We start from the raw sequence: 20,258 nt of genomic DNA on the forward strand, positions 1-20,258 counted from the left end.
TTCTAAACAGAAGTGAGGTTAACTACAGTTCAAAGCTTTTGCAAAATTAGAGCCTGGCTCCAGAAGTAATGATGCAAAAAAAAAATCCCCCTACCAACCGGTGCACAAGAGCTGTAAGGAAAGCAGTGCATCTCTGGAATTTTTTGGTACTGGAATTTACAGGATTGCAATTTCCCTGAGCTTTAAATAACAAAAGCTTTAGGCCTACTTTAAGTGTAGTACTGCATTATGTAAGACCGTGTCCCTATACATTTTCTCCAGACTTCAAGAGTGGGATGTTTCCCCCTATCGCCACTATTTCTAAAAAAAAAAAAGAAATAAAAATAAAAAAAGCCTTTTTTTGAAAATTCTTGTCTTGCAGGATTTGAATCACAGCAGAACATCTTATTTTTTCCCCTTGATGTGTGTAGTTTTTTAACTGTTTTACATAACATAAATCTGAAGGGTAGCTATGCCTCACTTCAAAATAAATAAGGGATCATTTGAACTGCTAAAAAGAAAATGCAAAACATTACTTTCTTTCAAGCCTGTAAACTGGATTTTCTTAACAGCAGAACTGCATTTTGGTTCGAGTCACAAATCTTTGCAAAAATATGTAGACACACAGAGTTTTAGAGTTTAGATTCAGATGAATACACCACTTCTGAAGGTGCTTAGACAGGAGATCATGGCACTTATCTTTCTGAGAATGCCTCTCCAGAAACAGAAGCAGCACACACAGTTATGTTCACTACCCTGTAAACATTGTCTCTATTTTGTTAGAAGCAGTCACTGAAAATTAAAACTATAGTGACACATGAATAAAAATTTTTTTGTGAAAAAAAGCATCGACTAGAAACACTCAGAACATCAACTGAAGCAATTATTTCCATTTTATTTGCATTTCAGATTACCCGCTAGTATATTCTTGCTCACTAAAACCCCACTACCACAATCAGCAAAAGGAATTTAGCTACTTATAACTGAGAAAAGGTGCCATTCTCATGTACTTTAGAAGGTTTCTTGCACAAATTGTGCTTGCAGCAACCGGTTTCCAGCAAAACCTTCTTGCCAAAAGATCAAACTGTGTAGTTTTATTCAAACAAAAGTCCCAGTGAGAGTTCTACTTGATTAAGGACAGATTAAAGACTGCACATTAAAACCCAAAGGCTAAAATTTTCAAGACATGCAGATAATTTAGAAACCCTTTTCCCCATCAGTTTTAATCAATGATCTGCTTTGAAAACCTCAGCCCAGTTGTGTATTGGATTAAAACAGAAGAGCCAGCTCCTGAGGCAATACATATGTGCATCAACAGATTTAAACAATGCCAAGTGGTTAAGGAACTGGCATCAAGGGACAGGGCTTCCAGGAGTGTTCTTCATTGGATCTGATCACAAAATTTCCATTCATTTTAACAAAGCAGACTTCAGGCAACATCGACTGTGCTTCTCCAGTATTAGCTGATTTATAATGGCTGTCTACCCCTTGTAGGATACATCATCTGACTTGCCATTCCAATCCACACCTATCCTTGCTTTACAGGATTTTATAGGTTCACAGACCAAATCTATATCATAGTCTAGAACTGCTAACAGCAGAGCAGGATGAAGCCCTACCCAATTATTGACTCAATCAGAGCCGGCTTTGGTGCAAGACCATTGGTTGCACAAGCACACACAGCCACCATGAGCTGAACAACACCAACAATGGCTGAGAATCTGAAAACAGTAAAGTTGGACAAGATTTTTATTTTTCTGGTGCCCCACACAGTCACCTAGACCTGTGCTACCCTAGAAGCAGCACAGTGCTTCAAATCCTGATTTGAATCTCTCTTAATGTATTCTTTCATCCAACTGTGAAATAACACAAGCCAAGGTTTCAGTTCCAAGTGTTACCATGGTAAACAAACAGCACGTCCTTGTTCCATTTTGTACCCAAGAGGCAAAAATCTATTTAACCCAGTATCTTTCAAGAATTCTTATTTCTTGGAGTTCTAGGTTCATATAGGCTAAAAAAACCCAGCATTTTCTCAGTCAGAGCTATGAAAAGCCGAACAAAACTTGTTAAAATTTGCTTTTACAGAAAACATTACCATACTTTCCTCCTACAGGAGTTTTCTTATTTTAAGCTGGGTCACAAGAGTTTACATGCCAAAACTTTAGCACTTATACAATAAGCAGCAGCAAAGCACATAATCCCACCCAGCTGTTTATGAAAGGCAAATCACACTTCTCCAATCATCCAAACGTGGAGAAATGCAACCAGCATTCCTCACCGACATCCCAAATGCAAAGTGCTGCTCTGGAGTACTTGGGGCTCACCTGTTGTGTGTCACGCACACATCTGGACGCCAGTGCTGCTGCAGGTGTCACTGAGAGAGGGACATCCATACAGCTGTGCGAGAGGCACACGTGGCACTGCTTTCCTGAGCTGCTCTCACAATAAAGGAACTGAGTTATAAAAAGCCCACAGATTGTACACTGTGTTCTACTGAAAGCAACACACAAGCAAACTAAATCTAAATCTAAAAGGCTAGATAAATATTTCCGCATTCTCTACCAGTCATAAGCAGTTCTTGGGACAATCATATTCTCTCTTTAAGATCTTGATGAATGTGATTGCTAATAGGGTTTTTTGCTTTTTGGGTTGTGATTGCAGCTAGTACAATTTTTTTCTATTTTTTCTTTTTGCTTTGTAATCATTACTTTGCAGAGAGAAAATGAATTGGTTCTCTTACCTCTGTTAAAATCAGTCACTGGAGCATGCTTCTGAATGAAGGGCCCTTGAGGAAAAGGATAAAAAAAGAATGAAGGGCCCTTGAGGAAAAAGATAAAAAAAAGATGTTTTAAAAGGGTTTAAGATCTAGATTAGAATTCTAAAAAGCAAGAAGTTTGAAAAGTTTTCTGTAAACTATTTAAAATCTCCAAGCTCCATGACATCAGCTTCAACTCAAGATTTTACAAGACCCGGCTCACTTGAGCACAATTTCAAATAAGATTATTCAGCGACTTCAGCAGTTTTTGGTCAGTCATTCCATAGCTACTTAAGAGGCAAGACCACAAACTGTGGCCAAAAGTCTCTGAGTAAGCCCTGAGACACAGGCACAGAGATAAAAAAGTAATTTCACCAGTGCACATCCTAACATGCAGCATCATATATCCTTACAGATAGCTTTCAGAGTGACACAGAGCTTTACATCATTTAAAGACACTGCTGCCTTCTGGGACTTTTCCTTTCTATAGTTGAAGTGACTTGAAGTAACATTCATTCATGCACAGTTGCACCAACCATACAGGAAGCACAAAAAAGAGGAATTTCCTCACACAACCTTCTTTTACAAACATTTGAAAAAACACGCTTAGCTAAAAATTACCCATTTTCCAATGCAGAGCTGCCTTTTTTTTTTTAATAGTTATCAGTGGCTTTAATTCTTTCAGAAACATACTGATTTCAGTGTTTTTAATATCAGCAAGTCAGTTCCAATACACATTTGCGTCCACCTTGATGAGGCTAGGTTGAAATGCCTGTGTATCTCATCCAACTCTAGTCAGTGACGAAATAGCACAATTTCCTTTTCGTCTGCTCTACCCTATTCATTAAGGAGTTTTTCTTAGCAGCTGTTTCACCATATTTATATATTAAGAATTATCTACTTCATCACTCTTTTCTTCCCTCTTGTAATTGTACCACTTGCACTACTCCTAAAAGCAGTCTGTGGTTTCTCTACACAAGGTTTATAGAGAAACTCAAAGATGAAACTTGCTTATCTCACAAACTACATGTTTTCAGTGCTTCCTTTCTGCAACTGGTGCATTCTAATAGCATGCATTCCCTTGGTGTTTTGAGAGAAGACAACACATTAAATCAAACTGCTGGCTTTGGAACTGGATAATGTCCCCAAATCACTGTTTGTCCTGAACTGCTCCCTCCAAGCAAAACAAACCCTGCCTGAACGAAATAACTTCTCTTGTCTTGCCTGAGATAACAGCATCTATTACTCTGTCCACTGCCACCCTGACAGCCTTGCAGGGGCATCTGTGTGACCAATCCTAAAGCACTTGCAGTGAAATGCTTCACAAGAGGCCATTTCAGCTGCACTTGTGTTTCTGACACTCCTGTTGGCACCTAAGTGTTCCCTGGAATTTTCTGAATATTTAATAGCAGGAAAAGGTTTTTTGGTCCTGAGGATTTGAGAAGGTCTACACGTGACAGGGAAGCAGGTTATCTATGAGCAACTGGTAAATGGGAGCCTCAAGTCTTTTCCCCTACCTGTTGTTTTTCCTATTTCGGCTCGAGGATTCAAGACACTGGATACTTTTATAATATCGTATTTACGAAGACAAGAGGTGATCTGTGTCTATACGTATAAATATATGAGACTGACTTGTTAAAAAACAACAATTACCCACTAAAAGCAGCTTTTTAACCAAAATCAGGACACGTTAACAATCACAGCTGACAAAACAACGTAACAGTTAAATCTTACTAAGCGCAAAGTAGCTAAGAACTCTCAAACTCTCTTTTAGCAATAACTCTAAAGAATGGGCTCTTCGTGCCACAGATATAAATGCATGAAAGGAAAAAAGACGTTAGGAATAGGTGGATTCAAATGCAGGGAAAACAGATTCAAATCAGGCTGTGAACACCTCATTCCAAGCACACCAGGAAAGCGCCCTGAGAGAGACATGAAACCAACACACAGATTTTTCTCTCACATTTGAAGCTGATCAAAGCTAAACCATACAAAGCTCTATATAAGCTAAGTGCCAGAAGATTAAACAACATCCAGAACAAAAGGAAACACTTTTTTTCCCGAGCTGCTTTGTCTGACCAGAACATCATTTCATTTAGGCCTTTTTCCATCTCCCACTTCAATCAAACCATCGCCAGAGTAACTACCTGAAGCTGTGCCTTCATGGCAGCCTGAAGAGACTGATGCCTTTTGTACAGCCCAGCTGCAAATCAGGCGCCTAAGACAGCTTTATGATCAGGTGTGAGGGAATGAGGAGGAAAGACAACTAATATATCCACATTTTAATATGGATCTGAGGTGCCTAATGATAACAACATGTTGATTTGAACAGCTACTCACTTCAATCTTCTAATTTACTGATGGAAGAACTAATTTATTTTATGCAAAAATTCAAAGGAAAGTTCAAGAAGGCAGCCTGAGAAGCCTTCTATAAAAAGATACCTACTTTCAAATGATTGACGCCGCTGCAGCGATCTGCAAGGCATTTCCAGCAGATATTTTGTTGATGTAAGTGCAATTCATAGACAAATATTGCTCCACAGAACACCCTGTTTACAGAATTTTCTATGAGACTAAGAAGAAAAAACTTTTTTGATCAAGTTAATGACTTAGGAATAAATGTTGCTTTGGAAAAACTGAGAGAATTTTTTCCCTGTGCCTGCCTGTTTAATGAAAACATGAAACTGATTAGTGAAATATGCATAAAGTAAAAACATTTTCAGGAAAAGTGAAGATGAACAGTGATTTTTTTTTCCCCCCTCTCCCATGGAATATGAAAGCTAAGGTATCCCAAAATTTGAGGGAGATGGGGGAGAGGGGAGCGGAATATTTAAATTGGGTATTGGCTTTTGTGTTTTTTATTTGATTGTTTGGTATTTGGTGTTTTGAAGATGAAAAAGGAAACACTTCCTCCCTCCCAAAAAGATATTGGTTTTGTGTGGATGTCCCAATACTTTTTCTGTCAGGAGGAGGGAGAGGTGATGCACACCAAGGCCCCATCATTTCAATCAGAAATACAGCAGTTCCAGAGCTTGTAATTATCACAACTTTTCCCCACAGCCTCAGTGCAGACAGAAAACTGGGAACACAAGCAATTGCTCCCTTTCATAGGAAAAACTGTAAATTTTAGCGGTGTTAAGAGACAAAGTCTAAAAAATAAAAATCCAAAAATGTATAGGAATATGATACAAAAAAAAAATTTTTTTTTTTTGGCTTTGGAATCTGTGGGGTGGAATGTCTCTTAATAAGATGTGTGCCATATGTTCATAATCAGGTGCCGTGCTAGGCCGCGGTCGTGTCAGGGCAGTCAGGGAAAATAAGTAAATAGATAAGTAAAAAATAAGTAAATAGATAAATAAAAATAAAATTTTTAAAAATGGGCACTCAGGGGTGAGGGACAAGTGTGACAAGTGGCCGTGACCTCAGAGGAGGAAGGGACAAGGCGGGATTGAGCAGGGGTTTCACTGCGGACAGCGCTTGGAGAGCCTAAAGGAGGAGCTGCATCATGCTTCCCATTCCCCACCCCGTGCACTACTCGGAATTAATGCTTTAACCTTTTACCTCACCATAACAAATCTATTTTCACTGTAAGCAGTTTAACCTCCCCAAGCCGAGCCTGTTTTGCCCATGACAGAAATGGGTGCATCCTCTCCCCATCTTTATTTTGACCCAGAAGCTTTTTCCCCATCTTTTCTCTCCCTGTCCTGCTGAGGAGGAGCGTGAGGGAGCAGCAGGGTGGACGCTGGCCAAGGATGCCCTCCACACACAGACTGCACTTGTGCTTCGAATAAAAAGGAACCTTAAATCCATAGGAAGCAAAAAATGTAACAGCAAAGAGCTTAAATGCTAACAACAGTGGGAGAGCTCTCCACCTGCACAGAAGTGTGACCCCAAATAACCAGATCATCCCACTGCTCTCAGGCATGACCCATTTATGTGTCCATCACACACATCGCTTGAAAATGCTGCTGTTCTGGCAGCAGGGTTTCCAAAGCACTTAGTGAGGTTTTTGTTTGTTCTTTTTTTTTTTTTTTTTTTTTTTTTTTTTTTTAACAAAAAGCCGGTTCACCTTTGTCAGGAAGGCAACAAAGTCACAGCCTCTAGGAGTAGAGTATGAATCTCCCTCATGAACAAACTTCATTTTAACATCTGTACCATGTCTTTTAAAAATAGAAATTTAATCAACATCCAGAATGATATGTTGAGAATTTGTGACAGCTCTAGTTAAGAGCAGTGCCTTACATTTTATCTATTTTGTTTGCAATTTTTTTTCCCCTCATGAAAAAGAGACCCATGTGAAGGGTTACTGTCCAAGTGCCTACTTTTGTTCCGTTTGCTTCCTTAAAACAGTTTAAACAATATTTTATATAACAAGATTATAGTTGCACATAACTATTCTATTATTTCAAAGCACTTGACATTTGTCTTCCTTTAGAACTCGGTGCTGAAACTCCCAATGTTATCTTTATCAGAGTTAAGACAGAGCTAGCCAAGATTTGAAATGTCCGCTCTTACTTATCCAGAAGTTAATTTTCTGACATAGTGTACAGCAATTAAAATTGACAAGAGAAATGCCTGTTCTGCAGGATGAATTAATAACTCCATTAGCCCTGATTTAATTCCAGGGAGAGTGACCGTGCTGGGCAGGAGGTAGGAATGCCTCACCCAGCTCTGTAACTGTGGACACAGGGACAGGGAACAACCTCCAGAGCTGCCCCTTCGGGGACAATTTTAACCCTCACCCAAAGCCACTAAGAACAATTTGGAGTGAAAGTCACTGACCCTGAAAGTTAGGTCCACGATTAATTTGTCAGTCATTGCATTTTAAAGTAATGGTATTAATAAGAAATTGTACTTAAAATGAAGCACGTCTGCAAGTCTGAAGACCTGGATGCTGCCCAGAAGAGACAAGTATTTTTCCTTTGTTCCTCACTGTACATAACTCAGACAAAAAGACATATCCTCTGAGGGGGGGGAAAAAAAAAGTAATCCATCCACCTTTTTAGGCACAGCCCTTCATTAAAAATGTAAATTGAAACTCAACTGCCCATGTAACCTTTACCTCCCACTGCTGAAGTATCTGTTAAGCTGCTGTCTGATGGGATAAGGAAAAGGCTTGCTTCTCATTTACTGGGTGACTGACTAGCAGTGCATACAATTTCAGACATTATAATTGCAGTGTTGGGAGGTTTGTTATTGTTATTGTTGATTTTTTCAAACAATACAGAATGATCGATCTGCCAGACACCTTAGAGAGCAAGCTCTCAAAGTACTGCTTGCATGACCATTTCAAACTCAATTTTAATTAATTGACTATATTATACTTCCATAGAATGACAGCATGAATAAAATATAGAGCATTCTTCTCATGTCATGCTTCAAAGTATCACGCAGCAACAGAAGTATCAGAGTCACACTCAAAGCTTGGAATATTCCTCTTAGAGGTGACATGGTCCTCAGGAATTTATTCCCTGTAAAATGCAAACTCAAGAAATAAAGCACACCGTCAGTTCTTTGGTTTATGTATTTAGTCTTGAGGCTATGCTGTCCCTGGGAACAATCATGTTTTGTTCTGCCCAGACGGGCAAAATAACATGAGCTTTTTATTTGATTTGATGCTGTAATGGATAATTAATCCAGATCAGATGGTTTAAAGCAAAGAACACTTATTTCAGTGATATACTTGATCTGTTGATGAGACACTATTCTAACTACACTTCCATGGAAGAAAACCTGCAACGCTGACACATAAAAAATCCAAACTTTCTACCTGTGAAGTTGCATTTTACCTTCCAGTTTTTCAACAGTAGCTCTGAAGTGTTGTTACTCAGATGAATATAATAGCTAAATTTATCACAAAGCAAATTTTACAAACACTAAAAAAACTTGAAACACATTGTTAGCATGAAGATGCTAGGAAAAATAAAATGCATTTTTGAAGAAAAAAGTTGTCTCATTTTATTTTTTACGAATTTGCAAAAGAATGCGGCTGCATAGCACGGGTTGAGGGAGGAAAAGCTATGAAATAGATTTTTTTTTCTTTTAATCCAGAACTCAAATTGATTATGGAAGCATATTCTTTAAAGGGTGATTATAAGAGTAGCAAAGATGTTTTGATTAAAGAGCTCGGGATTTACTCCATTGGAGATACACAAAGCTAACACTCGCTGTGTTGGACACTACATGTGACAAGTTATTAGGATGAGGATAAAACAGTGAGAAAAAGGCAAAGCAAATAATTTGCAGTCAACTTCTTCTCCTTGCTAATATGCATCTGTAAAAGGAAGGAGCACAAAGGAGGAGGACAGACATTCAGAGACAGATACTGTGTGTGCAAACGCCCTGGGAAACAGACTCTCCTCATTGTCAGTGGAGTTCCTACGACAAGACAACTTTCTTCCTTGGCTGGCTTCCTCTAGATGAAAACGTGACAAGAAGTGGATGAACATGTACAAATAATGTTTGATATTGCATTCAAGCCATTCTCTGTAGGATGTTGAGGAAAAAAACCTTAAACCATATCATTTATGCATTTTAAAAGTAGGACGTTGTGACCTATTCAAACAACGAATAGAGAGGATAAATTGCCAGTTTGTCTATATGAAGTAAATTTCAGATTCAGAATCGCTAAGTCAATGCCGTAAGGGTGTTTCTTGAAATAACTAAAAGTTGTTTCACAATATGCAGTGCTTTTGAACGAAAAGTTTTTGAGATTCTTAGGTAACTGTGTTTCCTTTATGCATGTGGAAGGTGTTCAGTTACCAATTATTTTTCTTCATATTGTCAGAGTGATTAGATTATGAGCACTACTTAAAGTTCAAAAGCACAGGGAGGCTTTTTAAGAAGTTGTTGGTTTGGTGTTGTTTTTGTCGGTTTTCTTCTTTCCACATTCGGAACTCTGTACCTTAACAGAGCTCACTTGCCTCTAATAGCTTCTAAACCCATGAAGTTTTTCACAGCCTGGAAGGACTTCCGTAAATAAAATGGTATTCAGAAAACAGTGAAATTGAAAAAAAACACCTTGAAAAAACACAGGAAAAAGAACCCTCCAAGAATTCATGAAAGCATGTTCCTTTACCCTCTTACCCCACCTAAAACTGCCAGCAACATGATAAATATCAATCTTCAAACATTCCTGTAATATCAGTTTCTTAAGAAGTGGCAAGTGTCACTGCAGTTTGGATTACTTTAGATTCGTTCTACATTTAACAACTACTCTTTCAGAATGTTTATTCAAGGACTACTATGAAAGACAGATCATTCTGATTTCTCCTCATTTTAGTCAGTGTTATTTTCTTGAAACAGTTCTCTATGGAAAACAGTGCAACATTGATGAGACTTTGGATCTGTTAATTTTTCGTCCAGGAGAAGACATGTTAGAAAGCATATCCCCCATCAGTTAATGTGCTCATATCAGGGAAAGTCAATTATGATTCTGAGAGAGCATTTGCAGGGTGTTGCACTCAAAGCCTTTTCAGGCTGACTTGTTTCCGTGCAACCACACACATTTAGTAACTTGTTGATAAGTATGCTGTGTGATGGGGTACATTTTCCCCGGAAAAACTGGCAAAGGGGTGTTCCCTAAATATATATTCTACACAAAGAACACCTTCACAGAAAAAGGTGCGGTGGGAAAGTCACTCCCTGCTGCCTCTTAGGAACGCAGAGTATCCTGTCCTTTTCTGTCTGTGTAACGTATTTGCTATTTTTTACCCTCCTTTGTAATATATTTAAAAATTAATACATGGAAGCCATGTCATGGGGTTTTCAACACTTACTAGAAAGAAGAGGGCTAAGTTTTCACAGGTAATAAAGCAACCAGCTTCAGGCATGTAAACGAACTCTTTTTCATCTATACAAATATGTTCAACTATCGTTTGTGTTTAAACCTTTGTGTTTCACAGAGGTATTGAGCTTCAAGTCGAAATCTCATTTGGATGTCACTGCTTCTCACAATTCCAGTGCCAACAGTGTGCTAGTGCCAGTTCAGAAATTAAGAAAGAAAACTACACCAGTGGCTGGGGCAGTCCTGGCAATGAACTCCTCCCAAAATGCCTGGTAACAGAGACAGGAGTTCTCATATTTTCACAGAGGAACATGAGGAGGAAGGTAGCCAGGAACTTTGAAAAAGAAAGGAAAAGGAACTCTGCCATGGCAGCTGAGAGAGCAGCAGTGTTGTCAATATTTTGGCCTCTAAGGTGGAAGTTTGAATGCTGTCATTGCCATCAGAAGACAGCTGCACAGCTGTTTTGGAGACAGCCCTGGCAAATTAAGATGTTAGTCCCCACCAGTGGTCAAACTACCATAGGACATTACATTGAAGACAGCCAGGTTATTTTAAATTGTAACTTAAGGTATGCTGTGCTCATCTGTTTTGGTTTTGAATCAAGACAGATTAGAAACATTCAAAGAATCTGTTAGCAGCAATTTGGCTGCTCAGAGAGCAGAATCCAGCTCAGTAGCAGAAATGAAAAATTGTTCCAACTATAATTTGGACAAAATTCCATGAGCCCTCAGAAATGGAAAATAAAAACTCAAATGCTGAGCGGAAATTTTCCTAATTGCAATACTCTGAGCAAGGCACGTAGTTTTACTGGAAAGCAAAGTACACAGGAGAAGATAACTTCTGCAAACCCAACTCACTTAAGACACTTTACATAATGATGACAAAGGCCGCTCTGATGTTCCAATGTCCTAGAAATGCCTCCTAAGTCTGGTCAGCATAGACCAGACATATCATTAAGTGAGAGCAGGGCCACTATTTTACTAAAAGAATTGTCACAGAAAAATCTGTTGACTGTCTATTTTAAATGCAGTTGCCGAGACTATTCAAGATGTGAGAGATATGATCTGGTTGTCTCTATTGTCCAAGTGGAATAGAAAAGAAGCATAATTCAAGTTAGAAAGGACCTCAGGAGATCTCAAGGAATAAGGTCAGCTAGGAGATCAGATCTGGCTGCCCAGCACTTTATCCTGTAGGAACTTTAAAAACTCTAGAGATGGAAACCACACAACCTCCCCAAACAAACAATTTCAGTGCTTTCATAGAATTCTTGTGAAGTTTTATCCTCACGTCCAGTGCCTGTACTTGAGGAGCATTCAGAACTCCTGCGGACGCCTCACTCAACAGCAGCACTGCTGCAGAGTTCTTGCAGAGTTGACACTGCAGCACAGGGATAATTTCAGCCTTATTCTCTAAGATATTGTCATTAGCATAAAGCAGCCTTTAAATATCCTTTGTTCACAGTTCAAAGTCTCTGCTCCAGGATGGAGTAAATTATCCAAGCACACTGAGAAGAACCAATTTCACAACTTATAGATTCTTTATGACAAGGGTACAAAATACAAATTTGCCTTAGGCTACACCTGACGCAAATGTGTGGGTAGAAAAGTTATTTAGGTACTTAAAATAGGGAGTTCAAGCAAAAGCATGTCACCTCACAGGAGGCTTTCTTGCATCCCTTCTCAGCAATTTGTCTAAATGGAATAATTTTTCTCCTTTTATGTTTATGCTTTTTACACAGAGCTTCTTTGATATAGAAGCCACATATGAGGATGGAAAATGATAATATTTTATTTGCTCATTGTACAGAGAGGGAAAATGCTTTCAAGGCTTTTAAGTACTAGCCACATTTTAGAAGAAAAGATTTTGAATCTTTAGAGAGATTACATGATTTCCCAAAGTCTCCTAGTGAGATAATGGTTGAAACAAGAACAGAACTACATTAGTTCATCCGGTATACCTAGCTCTAACCCATCCCCTGATTTAATTCTAATGTTAGATATTAAAAGTTAACAGTCTCAGAAAGTAATGACCATGTTCCTGGAGCAGAATCCAATGAAGATGACTTAATACATGGAAACTATTCGTGGATGAGGAAGGCTCTGAGGCACAAGGGCTTGGGAGACAAGGAGAGGACTCAGGTGAAGCATCATCAGTGCTTCCATTCTTCCCTCACCTCCTCTGTTTGGATGCTGCTGGATAACAAACACCAGGTGAGATGATCTTTGGCCTGATCAGTACAACTATTTATAATTTACCTTCAGTGTGTGTGCTAAGCATAGAGAATTTGATACATCGCTAAGTCACCAACAAAGGAGATAGTGCTGTATAAATAACACAATGGGAACATTTGGCTATGGGGATATTGCAAGAGGCCAAATGTTTAAAGGGTTTTTCCTCGGATTCCTAGACTTTTGGAGTTACTATAACAACACATCAGCACCACCTAAAAAATGTCTTCCCTCCTTTCTTTCTTATATATGCACAAGACTAAAGTGTTTTAAAAAAATCTGATCTAATTGAGGAACCTCTGAGCAAGGAACAATGTTGACCAAAGCTGGCACAAGTTGCCAGTCACACAGACAGGGCTGTATTGCGCTGCTTGGTCACTTAATTTTCATAAAAGGGTTTTAGCCTTGCATCCTATTTCCCAGGATCCTCAACAGCGGTGGAGGTTTCTACCTAGATACAGAGGAATTCACTGATGGACAGCTTTAGACAGTGAAGAAAGAGCATCTTCATTCAACAGCACTGGGAAAACTTGGAGCCAAGAATGGCCCAGAATAACAACTCCATAGGGACAGGATTTGCATATTAACAAGGGTGGGTGCAGAGGCTTTGCCTTCAGAGTAGTTTTGGCCTCTGAGGAACAGCGTGTTACTCTACACATCCGATTACATGTGGATCGTATCTATGTGCCAGGGATGGCAATCTTCTGCTGTTTAGGGAAATCAAGATGCTACTGAATATGTAATCTGATCATTTTATGGTATTTTAAATGCAATGTTCCCACAGATAGCCTGGCTGATCATACTGGAAATGGGAGAGGAAAGACATGAGAGGCTGCCTACATTATTAAACTGCAGTGGAAGCTGCAAAGAATTGCCAGAATACAAACAGTATTTACCTTCTTCCCAGCCCTCCTCTAGCATCCAGTCTCAGTTATACATTTGTTTAAGCTCCGTGGCTTGGCTCTGATGACAGGCATGTAACTCATATAGATGGAAGAAGACACACTGCTGTAATAGACACAGTGCTGACCTTTCCCCGTGACAGTTAATTCTTAAACTTGTGAGAGCCTTACTTGTTATTTTCTACTGCCTTAACCTATTGACCAGAAAGACAGTCTATACAGATAAATCAACTGATGCTTTAAGGGGGAGTTTGCTGCAATATTATAACAAAAACTTCTAACTGCTCTAAGTACTGTTTAACACTCAGGCTAATCGGTTAAGAAAGAGAGAAGAGAAGAAATAGGCTGTAAAAGAAGATCCATTACTAAAACTCACTGTAAAGTTCTGGTGTTTATTTAAAAAAAAATGCACTGCACTTGTCTCCTGCTCAGATACTGATCTACCCTCAGAACTGAAAAATACATTTTTGAGACATTATATTTGATGTCTTACTGGCTGTGTTATATATTCAGAGCAGATGGTTTGAAGCATAGAACAAAGGCTGAGTAATCTGAACTTTAACTCATACTTCACAGGTCGATGCTTCACTCAGCCTGCAAGAAAACGCAATTATTGCACTTGAGCTAACAATATTATAAAAGGGGGTCAGTGACACACCATTTCGTTGGTAAAAATATGTGCAGTAAAAAAAATTAACTAAAAATAATTAATTTTCTTAAAAACACCATGATTTCAACCCCCCAACTGAAGAACTGTTCAAAAGCATAAAGGAACACACTGACACGACATTAGCTGCTTGAAATCTTACCCTGAAGTACTTCTAAATACAGCTGTGATTGAGCTTTTTTAAAAAAATTTTAATACCACCTTTTCCCCCTGTGTTGCTAATTAGATGCTTTTCTTTGACAAAAAAAAATTTAAACAACGACACCTTCAAAACAAATAGGGTGACCTATTCCTAAGTAATGTTAATTTAATCTCCACTTTTAGTAACTTCTGTTTTTAACAGTGGCTGCTTTCATCCTTAGAAACAACTGCTGTGCCTTTTGGAACAGGTAAATAGCTCCAGTGAGTGACAAAGTGACAAGTTAGTCCTCTTACTGTGAGACTAGAAGCTGTTCCTTCCAGCAAAAGTAAGCTGGTTGGAAATAACAGATTTTATGCTTCAGCAAGTTTTGTCCTGCCTGTATACAAGAGGACATTACCTCACTACTGCCACAGCTCTGGAGAAAGGGGAAAAGGCCCTGTGTGACTGAAGTGCAAAGTTCTCAGCCAGAACCTGCTGTTTAATGACAGGGACAGGGAAAGGACAGAAATCTCCTTTCAGCAGCCCATGCTTGCTGTGGAGGCAACCACTCCAAAACACAGCACAAAATTTAGTTTTTGGCATAGGCAAGCATCCCCCAGCTGTTCCCATGGGACATTCTTTTCCTTGAAGTCCCTGAATTGAAGCACGTCCTAGAAACATTTCTGGATTGCGGAAGTATTTGACCTAATGTAAGACGAGGGAAAAAAAATCTCACTCGCAATTCCCCAGCTCAGTCTCATTTTGCATTTTCACCTGTTAACCAAATTGAGGATCAAAACACTTAATTGAAGCCTTTGAACAGAAATCAACTTGTAAGCCAAGGCATTTGCTCATGCTTACCCCGGTCTGCCCCAGTCTCCCATAAAGCATTGCTTTATTTATCAGGACAGACTAATTAGCTGCTTGTGCTGTGTTCAACTTTGAGCAGAGCAAAGAAGCTGGAGAACTGCTAGAGAGACACTGCCGAAAATGGAAAAGCAGCTGGGGCAGTTACACAAATTCATCCACTGTGGGAAAAGAAAAGTTTAAGCCAGTAAAATGCAGTATCAGACAGTGCTTGACCTTTGAAACTGCGTGTCAGCCTTGGTGGGAAAACAAATATTCCACTTGTCATTAACAGGCATCTCTTCTACATGTGAACAACAGGCTATTGTGCCACAGAAAAAAAGAAATGTCCTCAACATCTTACATTAATCCTCCCTTGGGGGAGTACAGGGAGAAATGTGAGGTGGGGGCACACACACACACACAAAAAGTCCCCAAAAGATCAATGCTGCCATTGTTTTCTTTAAATTAAAATAAATAAATAAAAAAAAAGTAAAATCACTGTAACAAGTTCAGTTTTAGGTTCCAGGAGACTCTAAAAGCAAGGGTCTTTGAAATATTTAAACTTATTACATGTGAATAATCATATAAAAGCCATGAGAGTGGAACAAAAATAGCTAGAAACTAAGTTATCCAATGCAAAACCCTGGGCAAGAATAGCACAGCAAAACTGCCAAAACCCCAACATTGCCCTTGAATCTCCTCCCCTCCCAACTCTCTTCTTAATTTGCAGCTAATGACCAACATCACAAATGCTAATTTCATTTGCAATATTGTTTTGGAAGGTCAAAGACTGCACACAAATAGCTTAAGGTGAAATAGCATAAGAATGAGAATGTTACTCCAACTCCAATACATCTGCTGAAGCATAGTTAGACATGAAATTGACTCTTCTCTTTTTAGAGGACACCAAACACTGTGTGATGTCAGGATAACAAATCATGTTGTATTATTAATCTAGCATTTTAAAAAAAAATAGGTCTTTTACCTGCATCTTGATAAGAAAACAACTTTAAAAATTATATTAACAAATATGTCCCTGATGTCTTATCGTGGGAAATAAGGCAGTTTACTTCTAAAATCAAGCATAAAACGCAAGTGTCTCAAATGATTAGTTGGCTGTATACAAAATGGAACGCGTGTCTATTTATATTACTTGGTAAGTTATATGTATGCACTGCAGAAACCATATTAAGACATCAAATCAAACCAGAATATGACAGCTCGGGAACTGATCTTATCTCAGACTTCCTAACTACAGACAGGCCAATCTGCTTGATCTAGAACATTCCAAAGCAAGCCTCTTTCTTAGACCCCTCTAAATCAGGTAAACTAAGGATGACACCCTTGCAAGAACATTCCTGCAATAAAACACATGGGGGGAAAAAAAAGAACCTTCTGTCCAGTTTGTACAACAGCTGCAAGGAAAGTAACAGAGATAAAAACCTGCCTCGGTATACAGATGCTACTGAACACTCACTGTTCTGGTTTGTGCAACTGCAGCTTCTGCAGTATTTTGTGTCAGGGGGTTCCTTGCCTGGCAGTATTCATTAGGAGACTTTATATCAAGGCACTGATGCTCTCCATCTGTTTTGAGCATATTGCCGGCGTAAATCAGCTCAACGCGAGTTCATCCGCCCCTCCCAAGATTAGGAGAATCCTCATTTGGCATGGAAACATCAATTCTCGTGTGGTCCATTTCCAGGGATGCAAAGCAACTTAGAAAGGAGGAAAGCAGATGACTGCAGAGTGCCAGTGTGCTGCCTTCTGCCTGCAATTCTCCAGTCGCTGTAGGTCAGTGGATTTACACCCCTCATCTCTCAGCAAAGAGGATGTTAAGGTGCTTTTATTCTTTGTCACCAGAAATCTGTGATATCTGAACTGCTGCCCTCTGTGAGACTGAATTGTAAAAGTCACCCATAACAGAGAATTTGCTTGCAGAGTTTTTGTAGCTATAGTATGTCTAACTCTTGCCCATTTACAAATCCAGTTAAATCACTCTACACCACCACACAGATCAAAACCTGGCATAAAAATACAACAACTAGCAAAGACTCTACTTCAAGTTTGATGAATTACAAGAATTCTTGTCCTACCTTTTAGATTTGTTGCTTGATTTTAAACTGAGAATTGAAGGAAAGCATGCAGAAAGAAAATCCACATGGAATTGTACACTTTCATCCATATCCTATCCACTAAAGAAACAACACAGCACTCCAAGGAGTGCTGCAAAGGACAAAGGCCACAGCTTCAGCAGATAAGGGAAAGGATTCATGTCCTCTTTTAATAAAGAGCTGGTTTTAAGGATTCTAAGAGCTTTGTTTTTTTTCTACTTTTCAGGTTTTTAAATGTGAAGAATTATTAAATACTAGCTAAACTGCTATTAAAGGTTTAAGGACTAAAAATACGAACATTTTTGTCTATCATCATAAAATTTAAGCCAAATCACTGTGCCTGTTCATCAATTCAGAAAAAATGTATTGAAATAAAATATTCATTATACAAACCTCTGAACTGGATTGTTGAGTTGAGCATGCACAGCAAAAATAATCCAAAAACATATTTTCAAATTTTTGCATGTAAACATAAGTTTCATTTTCTAAATTATGGCATTTTTAAGGAGGAAGATTTCCTCTCCACTTCAATATTTTGGGATCATATCAGACTTACTACAAATTCATTTGATACTTATAAAAGTAAACTAGAAGGATGTATAATTTCCCCGAAGCTGAAAACAACCACACTCAAACAGAGCGGTGGTGGGTGTTCTATCTTCTCCCACCTGCTGCAAAGGTAGAAGACAAACTTCCCCTTGCAAAGTCTCCAGTCCACATGGATCCAAATACTTGAGACTGCACTTCTAACAGCCAGACCATGCTCTGGCTTACAAATAAGCAACTTGTCGCATTGAAGCATCTATTAATTAAAGTCTCCAATATAGATTTTCCTTCAAAGAAAACTTTCATGCATCTACTACACTAGTGCTTACAGAATTCCAATTTATACTTCAGGACCAGACAACAAAGCATTGTAAACTTTTTTTTTCTTTAAAACCCTGTTCCCTTCTGTTTATCCTCCTTTTGTTAGGTTTTTGAAATCAATTTTGAATTTCTTTTTATATGGTCCAGGCTCGTATATTTATTAATAAGATTAACGTGATTAAGATGATTAATAACCTCACAGTTGTCATCCCTGATGAACAGCAAGGCAGAGATTCAGCAAGAGGCATTCTTAGTTTCTACATCAGGCCTCGAGTTGGAGTTTAAATATTACTTAATCATTGAGCTCTGCACTGTGAAAAGTTCCTTTGTAGGCAACAGACTTCATTTTATAGGGTTTTTTCACCTGCATATTTTTAGATTTACATTTTCCCCCTTATCTCATCCTATTTTCTGTAGAACATTTTGTAAAAGACCCTCTGCTCACAATGTCTGAACTAACCTTTGCTGTTCTCATAACTTGAGCAATGTTTGCATAAGGTGTTTTATCTCCATTGATACCCGATAAACAACACCGGGTCCTGCTATTCTGTTAGAATAAATCAGCACAAGCTCCTTGCCTACAGAACTAAACTGGCTCACATTTGCCATAAATTTGGCCAATGCTTTATTTAGTGATATACAAATCTGAATCCAGCTGCTGAAACTTGGAGCTGCAGAAAATGCAGTGACTGTGCAGAGACTTGATGCTTCTCAAACTTAGGACTGATATAGTTTAACTCTCCAAGTTTGAGGTCTGAAAGGATCCCGATGAATTCAGTTAAAATGTAGGGGAAAAAAAAAAAAAAGGCCAAACTCCACATGACTTTCTGCCAAAAGCTATAAAAAACTTTGAGTTTAATACAAGGTCAAGATAAAAATGGAATTTAGTGACTTTTTTCCCAGTCTGCTTGTTCTCCGTCTCAGTTAAAGAGGATAAGAAGGGAGACCAAAGCACACAGAAAGCATCCATGATAAAAGCAGGGGACCAGCTGGGGAACAGAACCTTTAGCATCACTCAGCCATGATCCACTGCAGCTGGAAATACCTAGAAGGATAAGGGATGGTGGCAGCTCTTCCCGGGGGAAGATACCTGAGAAGAGTAACAGGGCAGGCTGTGCTGTCCCCACAGCAAAGGACTGAACTCAGAAAGTGCCACCCAAAACATAGCAGCTATCAATCTTTTTATATCAATGCCAAGTGCTGCAACAAGGTTGTTTAGAGGAAGTGTCAGCCACAGAAAGCCCTGGATTCCCACAATCTGTTGAGAATAGCAAATACCTCAGATTTGAGTGCCTCAGAGTAACAGCTCTGGCAAGCAAGTGACCAGGTTTGTAACAGGCTCAGCCTAAGCTGCTTCTCACCATTTGCATTCCCAGGATTTCAGCTCTTGTTGCTGTGAGAAGCCCTGAGTCAGGAACGAGCACTGAAATTCACACATACGGAAAGACCAAGTGCAGAACTGATAACCTGGTGAGGTGGTGCCTGGATCCTGATGTTCAGTGAGCACAGACAGACCACCACCCCAGCTGCTTCATGTCCCACCCGCCTTGTTTGCGCCGCTGACATTTGTCACATCACACGTAGTACTGTCACAGCAAACTTCTGCTCTGAGATAATGCTGAGTAGGACTCACCCCGAGTGAGAAACTTATGGTCTTTTGTGCTTTCACGATCTCTTCAGCAAGGCCAGAGGAAATCAAGGAGAAACTGCAGGCATCTTTATAGACTAGAATAAAAATGCCAATTATGGTTCCCCTGGCCTGACTATGCACACATACCCCAATATGCCAACTATGATGTGAATAAACAGCTGCAAATAAAGATGTGCACTTTGAGGAAGTTGTGCTTCAGACCTTGAAGCACTATGTTTCCCTGAGCTAGGCAGTGAGTACAGGGTTGTGGTCTAGCAGCACAATTTTTCAGGATCTGTGTGTTTCAGGTCAGCAAATACAGGAGAAAATGAAACCAGGATGTACTCCAAAGACAGCAAACAG

The 20,258-nt window shown here is 39.1% G+C and overlaps 1 protein-coding gene across 3 annotated transcripts in view; it reads right to left on the minus strand.

Annotated features, from left to right (window-relative positions):
- The window catches only part of SPON1 (spondin 1), a 255,809-nt gene that overhangs the window by 232,314 nt on the left and 3,237 nt on the right, over window positions 1-20,258 (minus strand). Inside the window, exon 2 of one of the 3 annotated variants that reach the window (XM_066187222.1) lies at window positions 2,720-2,764. The exons of the other annotated variants lie outside the window; for them this stretch is intronic. The gene's annotated coding sequence lies outside the window, so the exon portion shown is untranslated. The remainder of the gene's footprint in view (window positions 1-2,719; window positions 2,765-20,258) is intronic. 3 annotated transcript variants of the gene reach the window in all.

Source organism: Chamaea fasciata, unplaced genomic scaffold, assembly GCF_029207755.1.
Source record: "Chamaea fasciata isolate MVZ Bird 193981 ecotype frontalis unplaced genomic scaffold, bChaFas1.0.hap1 SCAF_7, whole genome shotgun sequence".
NCBI lineage: Eukaryota > Metazoa > Chordata > Aves > Passeriformes > Sylviidae > Chamaea > Chamaea fasciata.